The sequence below is a fragment of the Neophocaena asiaeorientalis genome, unplaced genomic scaffold (genome assembly GCF_003031525.2).
Source record: "Neophocaena asiaeorientalis asiaeorientalis breed wild unplaced genomic scaffold, Neophocaena_asiaeorientalis_V1.1 scaffold119, whole genome shotgun sequence".
In the NCBI taxonomy this organism is placed as follows: domain Eukaryota; kingdom Metazoa; phylum Chordata; class Mammalia; order Artiodactyla; family Phocoenidae; genus Neophocaena; species Neophocaena asiaeorientalis.
The window spans coordinates 4,531,991-4,546,561 of record NW_020175821.1 but is presented as its reverse complement, the minus strand read 5'-3'; positions in this window follow the sequence as shown (position 1 = coordinate 4,546,561).

The window sequence follows — 14,571 nt, the reverse complement described above, 5'->3', positions numbered from 1 at the left end:
CCTTTTTCCTTTTTTCATTCCTACTAAGAGGCATTCACAGGAAAAAGAAACAAAGAAAAGTTTGGACCAAATGGAAAAGAGCTGGCAAAGTAGTAGATTTTAATCCAATCAATAATCACATTAAATGTGAATAATCTAAACATACCAATTAAAAAGAGACTGTCAGTTTAGATAAAAAGGCAAAACCCAACTAGATGCTGCCTACAGACAAAGATGACAGTTAAGTTGTAAAGGGGGTGTTCATATTTGGGGTTTTGGGGGTCACTGATTTGGGTGGTAGTTGTACAAAGTACTTCCTTTGTAATTGCTTGTTAAACTCCATTTTATTTACTTGATATGTATATTCCCAATAAATAAATAAAGTTAGCTGGCAATCAAAAAAAAAAAAGAGGCATTCACAGTAACAGCTACTGGCTAATAGCTTAAAAAAAAAAAACTAAATATAATAATATAATAAACCCTTCTGTCAACTCCTTTACTGCTCACAATTAGGCTTCAAATATTTTTTTAAGCTATTTTAGCTTTAATGGTAGATAATTATATATATATATATTTTTTACAGAATTCTAAATAGAATATCATATGATAAAACATATGTTAAAACAGAACATGAACATCATGTTGAAAAGGAAAGTATGGTTTCTAGAATAGAGGATACTGACCTTTCCCACATCTCTGTTTATATCTGAACAAGAGAAAATATATGTAATTTGCAAGAGGGTAAGAGGAGGACCAGGATAAGAGGACCTGAATGGGGAACACCTTTCCAGCAGGGGAAGTAGGAACATCATGAGGGGGTCTCCAGGAGAATGTCCCCAAGGGCTTTTTTATACCTATCTGGTTGAGACGACTGAGATCTCATCCTGTGTGAAGGCAGCTGAAGGCACTCGAAGGCCATGGGAGGCACTGTGCCTTCCTGTACCATATTTGTATCATCGTGAAGTTCCAAGTCAACGTTCAAGGTCTCACATATGATTAAAGTGAGTCATCTCTATTAATCGAGCTCTTCCATGAGGCTCCTGGAGTTCAATGTTTCTTTTAATATGACCTTGGATTCCACAGATTATAAATTCAACTTAATTCCTTTAGTCTCTGGTGAAATTAAGCAAGCAATCACCACTTTTGAGTCTTCAAACTTTTGTTAATCCAAAATATGCATTTTAAAATTCTCCCATTTCCCAAGGTTTCAGAGCTGGTAAGGAACATGTCTAAGACCTATTCAGCTCCCTCAACTTTAGTATTCTGTATACCATATTCTGCTACATGTTAAATGCTAAGTGCAGTGAAGTCCAGAAACTTAAGTGAGTGGGAGCCTTGTTTTAGTTTGAGTGTTTATTGGCAAGTTCCAAGGACTGGGGTAGGCTGTCAGGAAGGAGTCTTGGAAAGCAAGCTTAGTAAACAGGAAAGACAGAACTTCAGTTGGTCCTCATTTCAACGTCCTGCTTGCACGTTTCAAAGGTCACCAAGCAGAATGCCAATCTGTTGGAAATACTGTGTAATATATAAGGACAGAACTGGAAATTAGGACCTAAATGTTGAGAACCAAATATAGTAGGCCTTTCTTCTTAAAGTATACCTAGACTGAGGTTGCTAGAATTAAAACAGATTTTAACCACAGAAGAATTAATCCAACCTTAAATTTCTGGGTAAAGTTCAGAGCAAAATATGTACAAAACAAAATTGAGATCATTCCTGAATAACCAAGTTAAACCTTTGAGACAGTGAAAGGAAAACACTGCCTGCCTCCCTCTCTTCCTCCCATTCTCTTTCTGTCTCTCTTTTTAATCTCTCTCACACACAAACTCTTCAAACCAATATAAAAAGTTACCAAAAAATACAGATTTTTAAATTATACAAAATAAACTCTAAATACATTTGGAGTGTTGGGGTTTCTATTAATACTAAATTAAGCAGTGCAAAGAATTTAAGCAAAGTTAAACTTCACTGCCCCTCCAAATGTAGTTTTATAATCGGTATGCAGATGTTAATTAGTCGGAAGAAAGTGCCTAATGGATCAGAAATATTACCTAAAAATATTCAGGTAGAAAGAATGCTTTTCCTCTAACTAAATAGCACTGAATCCCAGGAATCAAACCAAGAGAGTACATAACAGAGGAAAGAAGATCAAGACGCCACTATTCTGTTTGTCAAGTGACCATTTCTTGATCTCTCACTTAAGCAAAGTCACCCTTTGCTGCTTTGCATTTTCTCAGACAGTAGAAATGAAATTAACCCCATCCAAAGACCCCTGAAATTCACATGCACTTACCTAAGCTCCTAATACCCTGAAGTTTTATAAGCAACACTATTTCATTTTCATTTAACAAGCAAAATTGTGTATTAAATTCCCACCACCTGCCATGTAGTGTGCTCTAATGTGATCCTCACTATCACTGCCTGTGGCGGACGTGGAAGTGGGGAGACACCACTCACTCTGCCTCCCTGAATTTGGGGCTGTCACGTGGCCTTCTAGCGCACTTGGAGAGCAGTCTTTGTGTGAGTTCTGGGAGCTGCCTGACTACACTTAGAGAAATAAGTGATCCACACTTCTTCTGGGGTGGTACTCAGGCAGGCACTCTCTGCTCTGACCACCTAACATTTAACTCCTTCTCTGAAAGGAAAGATGTACCGGTTGGAGAACAAAGATGACCAGAAGGGATGGCAGAAGTCCTGGATTTAGAAACAACCAGATTCCTGGGGGTTGAAGATCTGTTGAGGCAAACTGCATGAAACCATCTCTGGGAACACACAGCAGATAAAACACCACAAATGAAGCCATCAGTGACCTTCAATTTTGGGAATGAAGCTGAAGGACAGGTCTCATTGGCCTCGACTCAAACCTAGCTCCAGAGTCAACTATCATCTCTCAGGAAAAGAGAAACTTAGACAAAAACAACCTGGGCCTTGGACATTCTTGTCCAAGTAGAGTTGGTATGAACTTTCAAAGCCTTCTTATTGCTGGAAAGGTACAGTGGTACTACATTGACTGGCAAGTGTAGACTTCATCATTAAATATCCACCTAAGCCTTCGTTCAGTGCTCAATTAAATGTAGGATTTCCATCCCCAAAGCACACCAGATGGCAAGGCCTGGGTGTTCTGAATACTAACAGTTTTGCTCCAGATAAGCCCAAGGGAGCAGTTATGGCTTCTACCTTAAACTCTCAGCTTGGCCAACTTCACCCTGACTTCTCCATCTTCCTTCTCTCTCCTCTTCTTAACTCCAAGCAAAACCAAAGCTCTTCCCCCTCCAACGCTTGGTTATCTCATTATGAAAGTTTTCAGTACCAGAGGACTTTGGATAGATTTGTCAGGCCCTAGTTGACAGATTCACATGTGCCCCATTCATGAACCAAACCTGATCAAGATAGGGGCCCCACTAGTCAGTGCTGAGGGGAATTAGTCTTCTGCTGTCAACTAGTAGTTTTCAACTATGGTGATTTTTTGTCCACCCAGGCATATTTGTCAAAGTCTGGAGACATTTATGGTTGTCACAACTGGGGGGGGGGGGCGGTATTAGTAGCAACTAATGCATAGAGGTGAGGGATGCGGCTGAATATTCCCAAATACACAGGGCAGTCCCTCACAACAAAGAATCATCTGGCCCCAAATATCAATAGTGCTGAGGTTGAGAAACCCTGCTAAAGACTTAATCCCAGGACTGGGCCATGGAACCCACGCTCATTCTGAGTTAAACTTCACTCTAGCCCCCTATTGTATCCTCCTTGTCAGTTTGATTTCTACCTAATGTGCCTGCCCCATGCTCTGGTTCTTCCCTGCAGGGCCTGAAATCTTGCTCTGAACCCTGCCTGCTTGACTCTGGCTTGACACTTTGGCTTTTGCCAGAGCCCTACCCTGGATCTTATAATTGGAGTCCTATCCACCTGGACCCACAGAGTCATCACCAATCATTTTTTTTTAGCGTTTTTGCTGTGAGAATCCCCACTGCCAATCCCTACTTACTAGATCATACCACAAAAACAGGAACAGTGAAATCAGCCTGATTCACAGCCCCACTGGATGTTGTATTCCAGACTGCTGACTGCCCTTCTCAGGGGCCCGTTCCCACAATGTGATCCAGCCACCCAATCTGGGTCTCATTTCTTCCCCCCTTTCCCCTAAGTCTGTATCACTGAGATTACAAAATGACTTGAGGCTGAGTTGACTTCTTCAGGATGCTTTGAGAGACAGAATAATTTCTAATGGAGCATCACTGAGCACCACGCTAAGGGTAACACTCTGCGATTCAGACACTTCCGCCTAAGCTTTAGAACCATGATGACTCAGGCAGGATGCTATTCTAGAACAATGATGGCCATTTTTCAGAAGCCACCAAAAGTATTACGTCTTTCACTCTCTTTCTCTCTCTTTAGTAATTATTTCAAATCATTACATGATTAGCCATCCCCCAGCCTTCCATTAGAGAAGCAACCCATAACTATTTCCCTGGAAGGCGCAGGCACACACCGTGCCAGGATGTCATGCCGCTCCCAGGCACAATATACAAGTATGCCCATGCCTCTCTGCCATGACGGAGAATGTCATTTCCAGGAGAACTCTGGTTTCTTGGCCTCATTCCAGATGCATCCAAAAGAGGAAAGGAGACAGACAAAGCAGTAGATGGAGAGGAGCTGGCAGGAGCAATTCCGTCCACAAACATCTGCATAACCAAGAAATGAGTGCAGGTTTGCAGTACACTGATGTACACCTGGGTGGGGTGACAGCAGAGCAGAGTGGGTGGGGACGCTTGCTTGAAGCAGTTGAAAATCAGAGTCCACCCAACCAGAGCCGAGAGTAATATGTGAGTGACTGCAAGAACCACGACCACTTTGTAGTAAAATCAAGTTATCAGAGTGGGGCTCAAAGACAGTGGAATTTCAACCTTACTGGTTTGGGCCCCTATTCTTACATTTGCACAGCTGCTTCAAATGCTAGTTCTAATGGCTTCTGAAGATGCTATGCAAGGAAGATTCCCAAGAAACGAATAAAGAAGTACCTTAGGCACAAGAAATGATCATCAAAACTCATCCTTCCCGAATACAGTGAAATCAACAATTTTCCCAAGAAATCTGCATCACCAGAAGTCCTTCCTAAAAAAAAAAAAAAAAAAAAAAAAAAAAAAAAAAAAGGAATTAGAAGTGAATGAACACAGCAATCAAACCTAAAATATTGCAACCCTCTGAAAGAACACAGAGATAAAACCTAAAAGATTGCCCCATTTTCAAGGTTCTATCGATCTAAAGTAGTAACTTCGTATTTCTAAAATTTCAAAAAAAAAAAAAAAAAAAAAAAAAAAGAAATTAGAAGTGAATGAACACAGCAATCAAACCTAAAATATTGCAACCCTCTGAAAGAACACAGAGATAAAACCTAAAAGATTGCCCCATTTTCAAGGTTCTATCGATCTAAAGTAGTAACTTCGTATTTCTAAAATATAAATTTAAAAAGCACAGCGCCTCCTTTTTAATCCTTCTGGATTCATCGAGACATAACTCCTGGTTGAACATCAGTTGAACACACATGCTATGTAGCTTTTTCAGTGGTGGTGATGAATTTCTCTTAAGCTCTCCAACCCATTCCACATCAACATTCTTGATTTATGTTGGCAAAAAGCAGCTTCCTGGGGTTTCGGTTCCCCCTGAACTCTGTGCCATTGCAGAGCCCACGTGCCCCATGGAGGCAGAGATGCACGAATCTGAGCGGCATGAGTTACTCTCAGGTATCATCAGAGAATGCAAATGGGCTAGGGTGGTGAAGCAACAACCCACGAGTAAACTTTCAAGCCGTAGCTGACAATGAAAATAACACCAGAAGACTTAAAACGCACAGGCGATCAAGTAGAGCAGTGTGCTTTCCCTGACTGGGCAAGATCCAGATTTTCCGCTGTAAGCACACTCCCTTATCAGCTCCATTTTCATTGGTTCCAGATTTTATAGGGATCTCCCAGGTAATTATGAGTTAGGTCTCTATTAGTCGTGTTAATTATATAACGATGCCTACATTTCTGCTTTTTGCATTCATTGTTTTTCATAGAGTAGTAAAGACTAATCATCATTTGACTGGAACTGCAAATCTTTTTCCCAACACACTGAGAAGATTTTCAGTGGATCCAGCAAGTGGATTTCACAGGGACTGGCAGTCCATGAGTTGGGCCCTTGTGCATTTCAAGGCCTGGGTGTTACCAGCTGCTGATACTTCTTTCCATGTGGAGAATATATGCCTTATCATTGCACTTCTGGACTGTTTCCATACTTCCATTCACTCTTCCCTTGACAGTACATATAAACCACACCCTCCAATGTCAGCTTTATCAGTCATAAAGATGATGTTTTAGTCTATTTTGCCTTACTCTCTTGTCTTATTTCTCAACTGTGTTTGAATTCGGGCAGAGAAAAAGAGTGTTCCCTAGCATACCCCAACATTTGGTGCATTCACTGGGAACACCGAGAAATTAAATAAATGGCTGGAATGTTGGGGAATAAAATAAATATGTTAAAAGATCTTGAGGGGCATCGGGCTTTGGATTTTTATGTATGGGAGAGATCTTTGGGTTGTAGAGGCTTTTATTGGCTCACAAGGTTGCTTGTTGCACTTGGAATTTTTTAAATTCTGTGACATGGAAAAGGGAGCATAAGCTTTAGGCCACACATGATATTTCAACTCTGATAGATGATTGCAACTTATCCTATGGTTGCTTTATATGGACTGTTTTTCATATGTGGCTCTTTGTTTGTTTATGTATTGTAACAGCCGAAAGGAAAGTTGCATGGCCCTCAGCAAAGACACAATTCTCAGGAGAATTACCAGGACAACTGGGCCTCACCAATGTGCCAAGGCCCATGTGTGGGCATGACCTCATCAGTTACCACCTGCATGGGGCTTAGAAAGGCCTGGAGTTTAGTGGGCACGGGCAATCCCACGGTGAAGTCTTGGCCTTAACACACACGTGCTGATGATTCAGGCCTCCCCAGCATATGCTGGTAGGACTCAAGGCCACACACTGAGTAAATAGCCAAGCTAGGATCTGAAAGCAGGCTGGTTTTGCACCAGAATCCAAGTTTTAACAAGCCGTGTTGGTTTTCTTTCACTGCTGCAACACACTTAGTGAGCTAACACAACATAAATTTATTTTGTTACAGTTCTGGAAGCCAGAAACCCAAAAATGAGACCCACTGGGCTAAAATCAAGGTGTTGGCAGGGCTGTGTTCCTTCTGGAGGCTCTAGGGGAAAATTCACTTCCTTACCTTTTCCAGCTTCTAGAGGCCACCTGTATTCCTGGGCTCACGGCCCCTTCCTCTATCCTTAAAGACAGTAGTAGCACAGCATCTTCAAATCTCTGGCTCTCACACTCTTGTCTCCCTCTTATAAGGGCCCTTGTGATTATACTGGGCCCACCTAGATAATCCAGGATAATCTCCCCATTTCAAAATTCTTAGTTGAAACTGCGAAGTCCTTTTTGCCATGTAAAGTTATATCATATGTTCCATGGACTAGGATGCGGACATCTTCAGGGGACCATTTATTATTCTGTCTACCACGCCAGCACACATCCACATGGAAATTGCATTTTGGATCATGGTCTTTGACGACATACTAAGCCCCACATTCTGGGAATGTCATTTTTTCTGGGATGATTGCTTTAGGGGGTTGAGGTTTGGCTTCTCTTCTAAACGTGGTGGGTGTGGCTCACCACTGAAAATATATTTTTGAAACTTTTAACCATTAAATCTGTGAGCAACCTGGCATTGAACAGTATACTTTTTGCAAGAACCACACTAACCCCAGTGAGAGAAAGCCCGGGCTGCAAACACTGGCAGAGCCCCTTCCTCTGCTAAGGCTGTGGAAACCCCTTAACCCAACACTTAAAGAGAAGAGAATTAGTTACTTTGAACTTAATTCATAAGAGCAATAGAACCTAATTTCAGACTATAATTCCTTTGGGCTTTGTCATCTTTAGACTTAAACTTGTAAAGGGATTAGTGTCTGGATTTTAATTTTTCTGAGAGAATTACAATGGGAGAAATTGTATTCAAATTCAGGGCATCTCCACATTGCTGGCCTTTTATTAAGAGACTTTCTTTCTGCATTTCTCTTTGATTTTATTGCAGAACCTCTGAGAGGTTATATTAGACAGTTGTAGTAGGACAGAACTTGGGAAGGGAAAGAAAATAGGGAGTACATTTTTGGCCTTGGAGTTAATTTAATTAATGCATTGTTCTGACCCATTTCAAGGCCTTCTGGGGCAAACTCTCCTCCCGACAGGTGGAGACCTGCCCAAACCAGCCCTGCTGGGTGACGTGGTTTAAGTCCAGGCAGGATTCGGTGTCTGCGGCCATGGCTGGAAAGTTGGCTGTGGCCGGCTGTTGTAAGCTGGTCCTGTGCTCCAGGATTCCAGGGGGCTCCTTCCCTTTATAAGCCTTGAATAGAGGCCCTGGCATTGTGGCCACCAGGAAATATAGCACATTCTCTGATATTTGGTTTGTTAAGTTAAAAGGTGATACTCTGGACTCCATCTTGCCTATTCCTTTGTCTTCTTTTCGGTTGGATCCAAATTTGGGTAAATCACAGGAGTGTTAGTTACTGGGCTCCCGTGAACTTTCCAGCAAATCGTTTTTCCATCTAGATTGTTGTATTAGTCTGCCAACCCAATTCTCTTTTTCCAGGCAATCCTTGCAGGCATTTGAGTTTGCACTCTTTTGCTTAGAACAAGAGATCTTAACCCTTTTTGTGACATGAACCCCTTTGTCAGTCTGGAAAATCTGTGGACACTTCTCAAAATAATGTCTTTACAGGCCTAACATAAAACAGAGGATTACAAAGTAAACGAATCATACTGAAACACACTTCTCAAAAAGTGTTGAAAAACAAATCTGAAATATAATGAATATGAATCTTTTTCAGTGTATTAAATAACAAGATCTAGTAGTGAACCAGTAAATATTATAATTTCAATGCACTGAGCAGCACAAACAATATTTCAAGGTATCTCTAGCCGCTGTAAGTAACAGAAATTGTAAATATCTGTGACATCTATTGGTGACAAAGTAACAGGAAATGATCATTCTGATGTGGTACGTTGTCCCCCTTCAAAAATGAAAGAAATGTCAAATTTCAGTAAAAAGTTAGTGAAAGTAAATATGCAATACTTTTTTCCTTTTCAAGTTCATGAACTCTCTCCATGGAAACCCAAGTTATTAAACCTGGGCTTAGAGTGGCTGCCTATTGCTTGTCTTCCGTATAAAATTCCAAGTTATCTACTTTCCCTAAAGGTCCTCTATCAGATCTCACTGCAGTTCTTCTCACCAGTCTCATCCTGCATCACTCCTCAAGGCTGATCTGCTTTTAACGGAAGCAAATCAAATTTTTAACACTAATACACAAAATAGTCAGATTTGTATACACATGTATTTCATTCCTTCAAGTGATCACTTCTGAGCCTTATTCACTAGGCATTCAGGTGTACATGGTTCCTGAGCAGTCTTGTCTACGTGTGTAGGAAAATGCCATAGAATCTCATCTCATTGAAAAGATATGAATATCTGCTGAGTTTTCATAGAAGTGTAAGTTCAATGAGAGCAGAAAATTCACCTGTCTTATTTATCACTGTACCCCCAATTTGGGGCATATAGAACCTCAACCAACATTTGTGGAATAAAAAAACCAATCCACTATCCAATGATAAACTCATTTCCTAGTGAAGCAAATATGTACTAAAGAGGATATAAGTTATCTGGGAAACAAGAGTGCATTCTTGATGAAGTTGGCTTTAATGCTTGGAATGTCTATTTCCTTATTATTAGAAAATGTGAAGGTTTCTCCTTGCAAATGCTGCTCATACACACAGGGAATGAACAAGTACCTTATTTTTTTCTTAGAAAAGATGTAGTGAAAGTGTGTATCAATTCTCTCATTGCCTCTAATGGAGATAAACATAAGTTTTGTATTTGGGGAACTGTTCCAGACAGGGTCTTCATAAGTACCTCTTACTATGACGTTCCAGATACTTTAATAAGCATTTTTGCTCAGTGGATCATGTTAACCTTTGCTCCTTTCATATTACTCAACAGCTCAGGACTCCACTATTTTTTCCTGAAATATATGAATACTTTTTTAAAACATAAAAAAAAAATCAGTTAAATTTTATCTTAGGTTTTAAAAATTTGTATAGTAGAGCAGTTGTTTCTCAATGGTGGTTGTTTTGAATGGGGGTTGGCATAAATGGATTTGTTTTCTGAGTGGTAGTAAAATACAACATTAATATATCATAATTCGTTTTTTAAGACCTTAGATTGTTTTTCCAACTGAAGACTGAGCTCTATCAGTAGGTAGTGAAATCATTTTAGTGGGTCACAAACATTGTTTCTGAAAATAAAATAGAATAAAGTAGAAAATATCAGAATGCATTATACATAGTAAGTAATGTTTGATAAAACTCGTGTGTGTGTGTGTGTGTGTGTGCGCGCACACACGTGCGCGTGTGTTTACTAAGGGGCAATCTAAATGTATTTCTGACTACGGTTCATGGTCAAAGCATTTAAAAAAACATTAATTATGATCATTTTATTGAGCTTACAGATTAAGAAAAAACTGTGGCCTCAATACAACCCTGCCTAAGGTCAAAGGGTTTTGGACAATTTAAGCAACATTTTATCTCTGGACTCCAATTCCAATCCAATGATCTCTTGAAAATAAAAAGGACTTTATTTTTGTTTGTTTAGATTTTTTGTTTTCTTCTGTTTTCTCCACAATGAACCACAGGAGCTCCATGAATCTAAGGAGGACCTGAGGAGGACCTGACTGCATCAGTCCCCTGTGTTATGATCATATTTTGCTGCATGTCGCTGGCCATCTCAGAACAAAGAGGAAGAGTCAGCACCTCAAGACGATATTTTCACAATAGCTGAAAAGCTCATTCTCTCCTTGGGCCCAGAGATGATCTCCTGCTCTATTCTTTGAAAAGCAGCAGACTGTGGAAACAGGGCAGTGTTTTTCCAGAGATAAACAAGGTTAATGGATATTCCATGATGGAAAGCTGCCCGTTCTAGATGCTGCCAGCTTGCGTTCAAAGGAACTTAGAGAATGGTTGTCCGGCTTTCACTCACTTCACCCCAAGGCTTTAGGTTACCCAACACAGGCAATAAACATACTACTTCCTTGTTTTCCTGACTGCCTAAGCTCTTTAATGGGGAACTCTGAACTACAGACCAGCTCCTACCACCATCTAAGGTCCCATGTAGCGGGGTCCTACTGGGTCATATGCTGTTACTTGGTCAGGAGCATCAGATCCCAACACGTTAAACTCAAGTGGAAATGGCAGAACTAGGCAAGCCCCTCCCCCTTTTTACATTGTTTGAAAATAACAATAGTTATAGCCAAGATACATGAAGTTTCCATTGGAAAAAACAAACAAAAAAAGAACATTGATAATGTACTTAAATCCATTATTACTAAAGAAGCAGCACCCAACAGGTTGCAATTAATTTATGCCCTCAGAATGAATTAGGTACCCAAACTACCACACTACATCAGCCAGAGGTTTATGGGAGACCCTCTGGGTGATTTTGCTTAATGCCTAAAAAACAAACAAAGCGTTGACCTTTTATAAAAACTCAAGTCTACCTATCCAAATAAATCAGATCTCTGATAAGAAAACTCACATTCCAAACTACCTTCAAACCACAGCCATGAATATAAACAAGAGAAGGCGAAACATCCCGATTAGGCTAAATCTTCCATAAGAGTTACCCCTTACCTGTAATCCCCAGATTGCATAAATCATGTAGCCTTGAATTAAAATTGGCTTGTAAGTCCAAGGAAGACCTGAGGATGAACAAAAATTCCAATCGATCTTGCTCATTGTGGCTATTTTAGTAGTCCTGAGGAGGTACTCACTAAATCTTTGATAAATGAATGAACGACTCTGCTGGTGGGAACTGAAACAGATCAATATGTGTGTGAACCTAATATTCATTTTGCAGATGGGTGAACTGTAGGCAGGCTTATTTCTTCTAACTCTTTGCAAGGCATGAATAACTAACAGGCCAGTATTAAGGTGCAATCCAAACAACCCCACGGAGATTTTGTTCTCCTTTGTTTTGTTTATTTTTTAAATCCTCCTTGGAATTTAATGAGAAGACAGAACAATTTGCACGGTTTGCAATTACGCAGGTCAGAAGACTAAGCAGAAGAACCTTCCCATTAGTAGACACTGACCCTAAGGAGTTAGGGCTTGACCATGCTTGTTTCTGAAAGGCCACAGAACTTTAACCAAGTTGACGTGGAACAAAAATTGATGCCATCTTCAGTATGACAGTAAGGGCCGGTCTTAATTGGTAATGATGTTACCACTTCTTTCATTCAACAGTGACTGAATACTGTACTAGTCCCAATAGGGTAGGTTATGCTGCAGTAACAAATGTCACCAAATCCCAGTGCCTTATCCCAACAAAGGTATGTATCTCAATCACACAAAGTATTCTGCAGTTCCAGTGATCCACCATCAACTTTTACCTTTCGATAACATGGGTATCTAGGTCCAAATTGACACCTTTTATTTATATAGGGTAATGTGACTAGCTGTGAACCAAAATGACAGGTGTCAGTTTGGGCTTAGTTATTTAGAAGTGGGGATGAGTTCTAACCTTTCTCTCTTTTCCTAGTACAGAAACCTTAGAGATGACACATTGAGATAAAGGTACCCCATGATGGAGGTAGCCCCGATAGGATCCTTGCGAAGTACTAAATGGTTCTTTCATAGCTACTGTAGGCAAGAAAATGAGATAAAGGCTGAGGATGTTTAGGCAAACAAAAATGTACACACAGACACTGTTGCGATTTGTGCCATTCTAGCACTCTAGCATCCTAGCCTTGCATTCATCCATCCATTCATTTATTCTCTTAGTGACTCATTCATTTATAATACATTTATTGAATACCTATCTGCCAGAATTTGTGCTTGGTGATGGCATAAAAAGATGACTAAAAGTGATCTCTTTTATCAAGAAATTCATAGTCTAACATGCGAATTAATGTATAAATACTATGAAAACTGTAATTCAGTATAAGGCCAGCTATGATAGAAATATATATTAAATAGAATAGAAATACATTCATTCATTTATCCACTCAGCCAGCAAATGCCACACACCACGCTAAGCAGAGAAACTAAATAATTTTCACTGGCTACAGTGAGGAGGGAATTAAAAGAAATGATATTTCAGTTGATCACTAAAGGACGAGTATGCGTTTCCCCTGAACATGACAAACCTTTATTTAGATCTTCAAGTGATAACATGCACCCAACTATTTTTTGCTACAGAATCTAACCGTTGAGAGTACAGGCTCGAGTCAGGTGCCTGGTTGTGACTATTGACTTCTTTCTGTATTAGCCGTTTATTAGCTACTGACAACTCTGGTCCTCGGTTTTCTCACTTATAAAATAACAATAATAAAAATACCTATTACATAGGGTTGTTCTGAAGCTAAAATAAGAAAACATATTAAATTCTCAACATGAAATAAGTAAGTATTGGTTATTATTTTCCCCAAAGAGAAAAGAGTATGCTAAGACTGCACTACCTATAATGCTACTGCCAACTGGATCAGTTTCCAAATACATTCCGACCTGTGTTTCTGAACAGCAGTAGCTGAAAAAGATGAGCAATGTTTCCCACTACTCTCTGAGCAACAATATTTACTATTTTTATCCTGTGTTATAATGTAAGCTGTGGGATACCTGTGGTGTGAACCATGGGGCCTTGTGAGTACATATTGATTGATGAGAGGTGAAGTTTGAGACTCTGAAACTGAAAAATCCTCTGCCTAGAACAACCTCCAACCATTCTGTTACCCTAACCCTTCTTCCTCTTTTGGTGTTAGCTCAGCTATTACCTCCTCTAGGAAGCCTTATCTTGCTTATCACACCAACAAGCCCTTCTTATGCTCTCCTGCCCCTGAGCTTCCCTACAGAAACACTTAAAGAGACATATTAGCCTGTTGACTTGTCTGCTACTCACACTCAACTCTGAGCCCCACGAGGAAAAGGTCCACTGTTCCAAATTCATCACTATATCCACAGTGCTTAGAACAGTACCTGTTGTAGAGTAGGTACTGAATATATTTTGATGTCAGAAAGTGCATGCAATTATACCAGGAATGAGAGAGTACGGAAAGATTAAGATGGAAGCTATGAGTTGAGATTCCATGAGATGATGAGCCCTTGGGTGAGGCTTATAACAGTCGAAGTAGAGGAGAATGTATGTCATAGAAATCAGATATGGAGAAATTTCAAGATCGAGCACCACGAATATAAATTTTGAAGTCACTGAGAGTCATGGTTATAGGATTTCTCCTATACATATAGCAGCTCAGTCATATATAAGGGTCTGATGATTTGTTGAGCCTTTTTAGAAAATCCCTGTGAGAACACTCCCCAAACTACTTGGTCCTATATTCAATGATTTGATATCTTTTTTTAATGGAAGTTTAAAGACCAGAATGGCACTCAGAGACAGAGGTACAAGCCTAGAACAAGAGTTCTTTGGACTGAATGTCAAAGTTCACTGTAATAGATG